This window comes from Poecilia mexicana, unplaced genomic scaffold (assembly GCF_051168715.1).
Source record: "Poecilia mexicana isolate PSO_F unplaced genomic scaffold, ASM5116871v1 scaffold_20, whole genome shotgun sequence".
Taxonomy (NCBI): domain Eukaryota; kingdom Metazoa; phylum Chordata; class Actinopteri; order Cyprinodontiformes; family Poeciliidae; genus Poecilia; species Poecilia mexicana.
Genome location: NW_028263389.1, coordinates 25688140 through 25697713, shown reverse-complemented (window position 1 = coordinate 25697713; position 9574 = coordinate 25688140). Strand labels below are relative to the sequence as shown.

Genomic DNA, 9574 nt, shown 5'->3' with positions numbered 1-9574 from the left:
GTGTTGCAGCAAAGTTATCCCACTTTTTCCAACTGCATGCGCCCTAATCAGACGCACACAATGCGTGTTTTCTCCCAATCTATGGAAGAACGGTACCTGATAGGGAAACACGAATCCACATGCCTTCAACTTTTTTTAAACACATGCGCACTCAGTTTCAAAGAACCTAGCACCAGCTAGGCGCAGCGAAACCATTACACGTTTTCGATGTGTGCCGTTACTGTGTAAACACAGATCGTGATTAGAACGTTTTCGTGTAAACGATCCAACAAATACAGAACAAAACTTCCGTTTTTGTTGGATCGTTGTCGTGTAAACGCCCCCTAAGAATGTTTTATGTTTGTAAAAAACCTTGCATGACAGTGCTGGGAGGTTAAATTTATACTTCAGTAAAAGGAGGCGATATCTAGAAAAGTTTCTTAAATCTAAATCTATCATCATAATCTTAATGCACTTATATCACTTCAACTAATGTTTCAATGCAACCAAACCAATGCGTGGTAAGTCTAGTTTCTAAATGTGTAACTCATGGTGTTTGAAAAAACCCCCCAACAACCTCAATATTTATTCACTACTGGCAACAAAATACATGCAACACATAGCAAGATGGAGACCACATGAATGGTTAATCTGGAGCGATGGGGTCAAATGTGCTTAAAGAATAACGTATTCTAAGTTACAGCCTACTTTTAGAACCTATGGTATACCACAAGGTGGAGCTCTACTACAAATTATTGATCCTCCTTACTCCTATGCTTACCCTGAACCCATCACTTATTTCGTGTCTTATCACGGCTTTAATAATAATCAATTTTATATAAAATGCCCTTTATTTATCAAATTGAAATCTCAAAGGGGACATTCACACACTGATGATGGGAAGATACAGCTGTCATATACCAGTGGACTGGAACAGTCTGACCAGCAGACAAGGTTTCGTTTGTGTTCTTTTTTTGGGACAGAAAAGAAGGGAGGGGCGAACCGGATCCACTGACTGCAGGGCGAACTCCCACCATGTCGCGACCATCACCGTTACGCTCAGTAGTGCTACGAGGAAAAGACTAGAAGTTCAGACTAGAAGAGCTCCTTGAATAGACTTAATTGTGTGAAATATTTTAATCACATTCTTTTATAACATAACATATTGTACATATGAACATCAGTTGGACAGTAAAAGATACATGCAATACTTGATTAAAAAAGCCCAAGTGAAACATGTACCAGTGGACCGACTGGATAAACCACCTGTGTCCAGATGACTGATATTTACACATCAAATAAAAAGACAGACATTTTTTTCCTACTGTCTCAAGTTAAATCTTCTTTAGGATAGTTAGAATTACCTCAATTATTAAGATTCACTAAAAGTCAGAAAACTTAGCATGAACATATTATATATATATATATAAAATTTGCTTCATTTGTTATAAATTATGCAATAAAATGATAATATGTCCCTGGAAAACATAATAATAATGCATTTTATTTGACAGCGCCTTTCGAAACACCCAAGGACACTTTACAACATTGAAACATTAAACATTAAGAAAACACAAAATATAACACATTAAGGAATAACATTTTTTTTTTTACAAAAACACAAAGCCACAAAATAGCTAAAAAAGTTTAGTGAGAAGACTAACTTGAACAAATGAGTTTTGAGTTGCGATTTGAACAAAACACATAATTTCTGTCAATTTCTAGTTACAGTAGTCAATTTTATGCTGAGCTATAAAAAACCGATGCTTTTCTGAACTCTTTAACAATTCAAAAAGTTTCTGAGGATGAGCTATGCCAGTGGTTTCCAAACATTTTCTGCACCCCCCCCCCCCCCCTGGATTACAAATGGCTGTCTGGTTGAAACGACGGGGGGCATCGACTTTTTTGGGGGCAAAATGAATGTATGTAGCTGAAAATAGACACCAACATCGGTAGCCTACAAGGACTTGTTAAGCTTAAGGTTCTGTATTGATATTAGCTAGTCATCTTTTAGCTAACATTACCTGCATCCAACAGCTTTACTCAACTCAGTCGGTTAGTTTGGAGGGAAAAACTGTGAAAAGTTCTTTGCGTTTTGCTGCCATGATTCTAACACACCTGTAGCTCCGCCCAGCAGCAGCAGGTCTCCTTCACAGGTGGAAACCCAGCGCGAGCGTCGTAGCGCTCATGTTGCGTTTAACGGCGGCTCGGAAAAACAGGTTACAACATGTTAACAACGGATTAAACAGTTTTAACTGCTGATAAAAGTGACAGAGGACACAGATATGGGAAATGTGGAAGCCTCTACTGTATCAAATTGACAGGAATAACAGAGAATGGGTAAAAACCCAGCGCATACAGATTCATATTTTATTTGTTTCTCATCCAGACGGCTTCCCGCGCCCCCCCTGCAATGACACGGTGCCCCGCCTAGGGGGCGTGCCCCACAGTTTGGGAACCTCTGAGCTATGCAATAGTCCTACTCTCAAGGTGATTAAGGAGGGAACCAATCTACTTAAAACTAACAAATCATCTGGCACTGATGGCCTGCTTTCAGAATTTTGCAAATTCTTTACAGAAGAACTAGAAGAACTAGCCCCCTTTCTATTCTTGGTCTTTTAAAGTGCATAGAAAAAGAACAGCTTCCTATCACTATGACTCAAGGCTTAATTTTATTTCCCAAACCTAGCAAAGACACTTTCCTAATTGATGATTGGTGTCCAATATCCCTACTTAATACCAATTACAAAACATATTTGCCTCAACCTTTGCAAGAAGATTGAAAATGGTAGTAGACTCTTTTATTGAAGGTACACAATCTGGATTAATGTCCAATAGACACATAAATAATCTTAAACTCGCTATGGATATTTTTGGATTACTCTGACGTTTAAATTGATAAAAACTACATCTTAGATTTCTACTGTAGCTTCCTATAAAAGAAGAAGTTTATTATCTGGGTGTTGTAGTAACCAAAGACCAAAACAGAAGGTGCACCTCTAATTTAATTCAATCATAAAATAAAATAAATCAGTGGCTCCTGTGAGATTAAAGAAAGGTAGAATTTTGTTCACTAATGCAGAAAGTATCTAGGCTGAAATTGTCACAGCTGCGGCTGAGCTGTGACCACTCGCACCTGAACATCATCTCCCTGATCTCCAGCTGCTGCCATATAAGGATGGATCTTCCCCCTGCACGGCGTCAGATTGTTGTTAAACCCTCAGCGGTAACACCTTCAGGCCTGCTGTAAAGACTTGAGCTAAATTGCCCAGTACTAACCTGTCTGTCTCTTCCTTTTGCCCAGTTGCCTCTCCTGTCCCCGATCCTGACCCTCTCCACTGGATTTGGACCTCCTGGCTTTGACCCCCGTCTGTCTGACTCTGAGATCTGGTACCTGTTTTGACCTGGATTTGGACCCGCCGGCGCTGACCCCTGTCTGTCTGACCCTGAGATCTGGAACCGCCCGACCCCGACTTGGATTCCCTGGTTTTGACCCCGGCCTGTCTGACTAAGAACTGGTGTACTCCTTAATAAACAACCGATTTGTATTCTCTGTTCAGTCCCTGCGTCCATCGGTGCCTACTCGTGTCAGAACAATCTGACCATACAACATGGACCCGACTGAACAGGACCCCGCTGCAGCCTTGAGGGACGTCTTAAGCCGACAAGGAGTGGTGTTAGGGCAAAGCGTTCATCGGCTCACTGGACTAGAAGCGGCCAGCCAAACTCTCCATCAGGAAATCGCCCAGTTGTCCGCACAGGTAGACAAACTAACCTCAATGCTTTCCCCCAGTCAAGGACCGTCAGACGCCTCAGCGGCTGCTGCTGCTCCTCCACCCGTCTCACCGGCCGAACCTCCGGCTCTCCCCGCTCCGGTAAATTCTCGAGGTCCGTATGTTCCTGATCCTCCTCCATTCTCAGGTGAACTGTCTAAATGCCGGGGTTTTCTGTTACAATGTCGGATGGTATTTAATCAGCAACCTAGGGCTTTTGCCTCCGATTTATCCAAGATATATTATGTCATGGGATTGCTGAGGGACCAGGCTTTAGCCTGGGCGCTGGCGTTTGACACAACTACACCGTTAACCTCCCTTACCTTTAAACGGTTCTCTGAAGAATTAAGCACTGTGTTTGATCACCCGGATCATGTTGGGGATGCCTCCAAACGCCTGCTGAAACTTCGCCAAGGCTCCCGTAGTGCAGCCGAGTTCTCAGTGGAGTTTCGCACACTGGCTGCTGACACAAAATGGAACGACGAAGCGCTCAAAGGAGTGTATTATCACGCCTTAAATGAAACCTTAAAGGACGGCCTGTCCGTCAGTGATGATGCCAAGGACTTGAACTCACTAATCACAATGTCTATCCGTCTTGACAACAGGCTTCGTGAGCGACGCCGGGAGCGGCCCGGCCAGCCTGCCTCAGCGCTTCCTCGGCTGTTTCCGCCTGCTGTGGAGCGCAGCAGCGCCACCCCTGTTTTTCCGCCGGTCCAGTCACAGGCTCCAGCGCCCCCTGATGACGAACCCATGCAAATAGGTAGAACACACCTGACTGCCACAGAAAGACAGAGGCGTCTCCAAACTGGTGACTGCCTCTATTGCGGTAAGCCTGGGCACAGAATCTCCAACTGCCCTGTTCGGCCAAAAGACAAAGCTCATTAGAGGTGGGGACTCTAATGAGCAGCACGGGAAGTCCCCAACTCTCTACTAGTCGCCTACTAATTGATGTTAAGCTTTGTCACCAGTCTACTTCCCACTCATTAACTGCCTTGATTGATTCTGGGGCTGAGGATAACTTTATTGATGAAGGCTTGATTAAAGAACTGAACATTCCCAGTGAACCCCTCAGCTCACCGTTATCTGCTAATGGTCTTAATGGTGCTCTCTTGTTTTCAGTCACATGTCAGACACCCCCTCTGCTGATCACATCAGGTAACCACAGGGAGGTTCTCCAATTTAAGGTTATCCCATCCTCCAGTTTTTCCATGGTGTTGGGTCATCCATGGTTGAGACTTCATAATCCCCATATTGATTGGGTCACAGGAAGGATAGTTAGCTGGAGTCTGTCCTGTTCTAATAACTGTCTTCGTGCTGCCCAGCCTAACTGTGGGAGTCTTTGTGACAGCCCGGACCCCCCTGATCTGTCATTGGTTCCTCCTGAGTACCACAACCTAGCTGCCGTTTTCAGTAAGTCCCGAGCCCTCTCACTCCCCCCTCATCGACCGTACGACTGTGCGATAGAGCTCCTGCCTGATGCTCCGCTGCCTAACAGTCGCTTGTTCAGCCTGTCCAAGCAGGAACATGAGGCCATGGAGGCCTACATCAATGACTCTGTAGCAGCTGGTATCATCCGCCGCTCGTCATCCCCACTAAGTGCCAGTTTCTTCTTTGTAGGAAAAAAGGATGGTACATTACGCCCATGCATTGACTATCGGGGGTTAAATGAAATCACCATCAGGAACAAATACCCATTACCCCTGATGTCCACAGCTTTTGAACTGCTGCAAGGGGCAACCATTTTCTCCAAATTGGATTTACGAAATGCCTATCATCTAGTCAGGATAAGGGAGGGAGATGAATGGAAGACGGCTTTTAAGACCTCTATCGGCCACTTCGAATACTTGGTGATGCCTTTTGGCCTAACCAATGCCCCTGCTGTTTTCCAGGCCTTCGTTAATGACGTTCTGAGGGATTTCTTAAATCATTTTGTATTCGTTTATTTGGATGACATACTTATTTTCTCACGGACCAAGGAGGAGCATGTCAGCCATGTTCGTCAGGTTCTCCAGAGGCTGCTGGAGAACAAACTGTTTGTTAAAGCTGAAAAGTGCCGTTTTCATCTTTCCACAGTTGACTTCCTGGGGTTTGTCATTGAGAATGGACAGATCAGAGCTGATCCTGCCAAGACTAAGGCAGTGGTGGAGTGGCCAGAACCCAGTACCCGTAAGCAACTTCAGCGTTTCCTGGGTTTTGCAAACTTTTATCGTAAGTTCATTAAGAACTACAGCATTGTTGCCCAGCCACTAACTCGCCTCACTTCCATTAAGCAGCCCTTCTCATGGCCACCAGAAGCAGCAGTGGCCTTTAAGGAGCTCAAACAACTGTTTTCCTCCCCACCAGTTCTCATTCACCCTGATCCTGAGAAACAGTTTGTTGTAGAAGTGGATGCGTCAGCCACTGGGGTAGGGGCAGTTCTGTCCCAGCATTCGGGCCCTGCACACAAGCTACTGCCTTGTGCCTTCTTTTCCAGGAGACTCAGCCCTCCGGAACTAAACTACTGTGTGGGGGACCGGGAGCTGCTAGCAGTTAAGCTGGCTCTGGAGGAGTGGCGTCATTGGCTGGAGGGGTCCACTCAACCATTTATAGTCTGGACTGATCACAAAAACCTATCCTACATTCAGTCTGCAAAGAGGTTAACTCCACGCCATGCTAGGTGGTCATTGTTTTTCTCAAGATTCAACTTTGTCTTAACTTACAGACCTGGCTCCAAGAATTGCAAACCCGACGCACTCTCTCGTCAGTTTGAACCGGAGACTCTGAAAAAGGAACCAGAGAGTGTCTTACCGGCTTCATGTGTGGTGGCTACGCTCTCCTGGGAGATCGAACAGTTGGTGAGGCAAGCTCAACCCAAACAACCTACCCCTGTGGACTGTCCTCCCAACCGTTTGTTTGTCCCAGAAAGTGTTCGTCCTAAGGTTCTTCAGTGGATCCATGCTTCCAAGTTTGCCTGCCATCCTGGGGTCCATCGAACTCTCACCTTATTGCAGAGTCATTTCTGGTGGTCATCCATGGCTCAAGACACCCGTCAGTATGTTTCCGCCTGCACCATCTGTAATCGGGGAAAGTCCAGCAATAAACAACCCGCTGGTTACTTGTGCCCTCTGCCTGTACCAGGACGACCCTGGTCACACATCTCGATGGATTTTGTTACAGGGCTTCCCCCATCTGAAGGTAACTCTGTTATTTTAACCATTGTCGACCGGTTCTCTAAGTCTGCCCATTTTGTAGCACTACCCAAGTTGCCTACTGCCATGGAAACCGCTAATCTCCTGGTGCACCATGTGGTGCGTTTACATGGCATCCCCTTGGACATTGTCACAGACCGGGGGCCCCAATTCACATCCAGGGTCTGGCATGCCTTTTGTCAAGCGTTGGGTGCCACTGTGAGTCTTTCGTCGGGCTTCCACCCACAAACTAACGGCCAGACTGAGAGGGTCAACCAGGAGTTGGAGGCAGCCCTGCGCTGTGTAGTGATTAACAATCCTGCCTCTTGGTCTCAGTTTCTACCTTGGGTAGAATACTCTCACAACTCCCTGACCAGCACTGCCACAGGTATGTCCCCTTTTGAGGTGTCCTTGGGCTATCAGCCGCCTTTGTTTCCCTCTCAGGAAAAGGAGCTCTCTGTACCATCGGTGCAGCATCACCTTCGTCGATGTCATCGGTTGTGGCGACGGACTCGTGCAGCCCTCTCCCGGACGGCCGACCGCAATCGTCTACTGGCTGATCGTCACAGAACCCCAGCTCCCAGTTACCAACCTGGTCAAGAGGTTTGGTTGTCCACAAGGAACATTCCTCTAAAAACAGACTGTAAGAAACTCTCTCCTCGTTTTATTGGCCCATTCACAATTACTAAGATTATCAATCCAGTGACTGTTCGCCTTGACCTTCCTCAAAATATGAAGATCCACCCCTCATTTCACGTGTCCCAGATTAAACCTGTTGTCTCTAGTCGCCTTTGTCCACCCGACCCCCCTCCACCTCCCCCTTGGATTGTTGACGGGGGCCCTGTTTACGCTGTTCGCCGTCTCCTGGATGTGCGCCGCCGGGGGCGGGGACTGCAGTACCTGGTGGACTGGGAGGGGTATGGCCCTGAAGAGCGGAGCTGGGTGGCGCGTTCTGCCATCCTGGATCCTCAGCTCATCCGTGACTTCAATTGTCGGCGAGGGGACCGTCGGCTGTCCTGAGGGGCGCCTTGAGGGGGGGGACCTGTCACAGCTGCGGCTGAGCTGTGACCACTCGCACCTGAACATCATCTCCCTGATCTCCAGCTGCTGCCATATAAGGATGGATCTTCCCCCTGCACGGCGTCAGATTGTTGTTAAACCCTCAGCGGTAACACCTTCAGGCCTGCTGTAAAGACTTGAGCTAAATTGCCCAGTACTAACCTGTCTGTCTCTTCCTTTTGCCCAGTTGCCTCTCCTGTCCCCGATCCTGACCCTCTCCACTGGATTTGGACCTCCTGGCTTTGACCCCCGTCTGTCTGACTCTGAGATCTGGTACCTGTTTTGACCTGGATTTGGACCCGCCGGCGCTGACCCCTGTCTGTCTGACCCTGAGATCTGGAACCGCCCGACCCCGACTTGGATTCCCTGGTTTTGACCCCGGCCTGTCTGACTAAGAACTGGTGTACTCCTTAATAAACAACCGATTTGTATTCTCTGTTCAGTCCCTGCGTCCATCGGTGCCTACTCGTGTCAGAAATATGCAGCAGCTCTGTCTCTTAATGTGGACACTGTAAAAACAATTGCAGTGTCCGCATTTTTAACAAAAGTTAAAATGCTTTTAAACTTTGTATGGAAGAACAGAACGCACTGAAGAAATAAGTTATGATTTATATTTTGTTCATAAAAATAAAAAAATCAGGTCCCTGTCATTTAGAACAAATGCAGAATGATGCCTGGCCAGTGGGAGTTTCATGTTGGACCATGTGAGGGGATTGACATGGGCGATCATCTGTGGGTGGTGCGCTTCATCTGGCACCGTGTCTGCAGAGACATTGGTGTTGTGGCATCGTTTGACCCCAAGCCCATCCCAGGAAACTGGAACGGCGCAGGCTGCCATACAAACTTCAGTGGTTACTGAGTTCAGTGGTTTTATGTAACAGGAGGAAGAGGAAGAACTCTCTTTCCACAGTTAATATAAAATATCCTGTTTTATTTCTTTCTGTTGAGAAGTTCAGCAAAGTGACAAAGTTTATAGACACATAAAATAAAAAAAATGATTTAAAAAATGAGATACTGAACAAGATAAAGTGTCCAGTTAAGAAAAACAGCTGATTGTAAGAAAGGCTCAGCAACACAGAGCAGGATCAAACAAACACGTCTTGAATTTTGCCTTGCTAGAAGAGAACGGAGCATTCCTCTCCTCTTGGCATGCAAAGTCTGTCTCACACAGCACAGTTCATTCACAAAATGTTTAATGATACTTGTGACTCAGCAAAAAGTCAAGATCAGCTTTTTCCAAGACCATAACAATCTGAGTCCATTACTGTGGATCATATGAGAGAGGAAGTGAGTCATGCATGTTATCAATATCATGTAAGATTTAGTTGGACTCTTTTCTCCATCTTCCTCAGAGTTTGGAAAAAAGCAATAATAAAAGCTGCTTGCTACTGCCAGCGGGGACGGCCGGCGCTTTGGTTTTTCTGTTGCCTGGTTTCCCCCGTCGTGTTTCGAAGGAATGCAGCTGTGTCGTCACTGTGGGACTCCTTTTAATTTTCATCCAAATAAATCAATGATTCCTCTGAGAATAACACCAGCTGAACTGACATGTTTCATAATTATCATTCTTATTAATAGATCTTTATCCTTTCACTTGAA

The 9574-nt window shown here is 46.1% G+C and overlaps 3 long non-coding RNA genes across 3 annotated transcripts; 2 read left to right on the top strand and 1 right to left on the bottom strand.

Annotated features, from left to right (window-relative positions):
• The first annotated feature begins 2562 nt into the window (after positions 1–2562).
• On the top strand, positions 2563–3527 carry LOC148153532 (uncharacterized). Its single transcript, XR_015761646.1, has 2 exons — positions 2563–3205; positions 3284–3527. It is a non-coding gene; the product is annotated as an uncharacterized LOC148153532 (long non-coding RNA).
• On the bottom strand, positions 3274–4658 carry LOC148153531 (uncharacterized). The gene is made up of 2 exons (XR_015761647.1): positions 4076–4658; positions 3274–3926 (listed from the first exon to the last, which is right to left on the bottom strand). It is a non-coding gene; the product is annotated as an uncharacterized LOC148153531 (long non-coding RNA).
• A 2925-nt stretch (positions 4659–7583) lies between these two features.
• On the top strand, positions 7584–8409 carry LOC148153530 (uncharacterized). Its single transcript, XR_015761645.1, has 2 exons — positions 7584–8087; positions 8166–8409. It is a non-coding gene; the product is annotated as an uncharacterized LOC148153530 (long non-coding RNA).
• The last annotated feature ends 1165 nt before the right edge of the window (positions 8410–9574 follow it).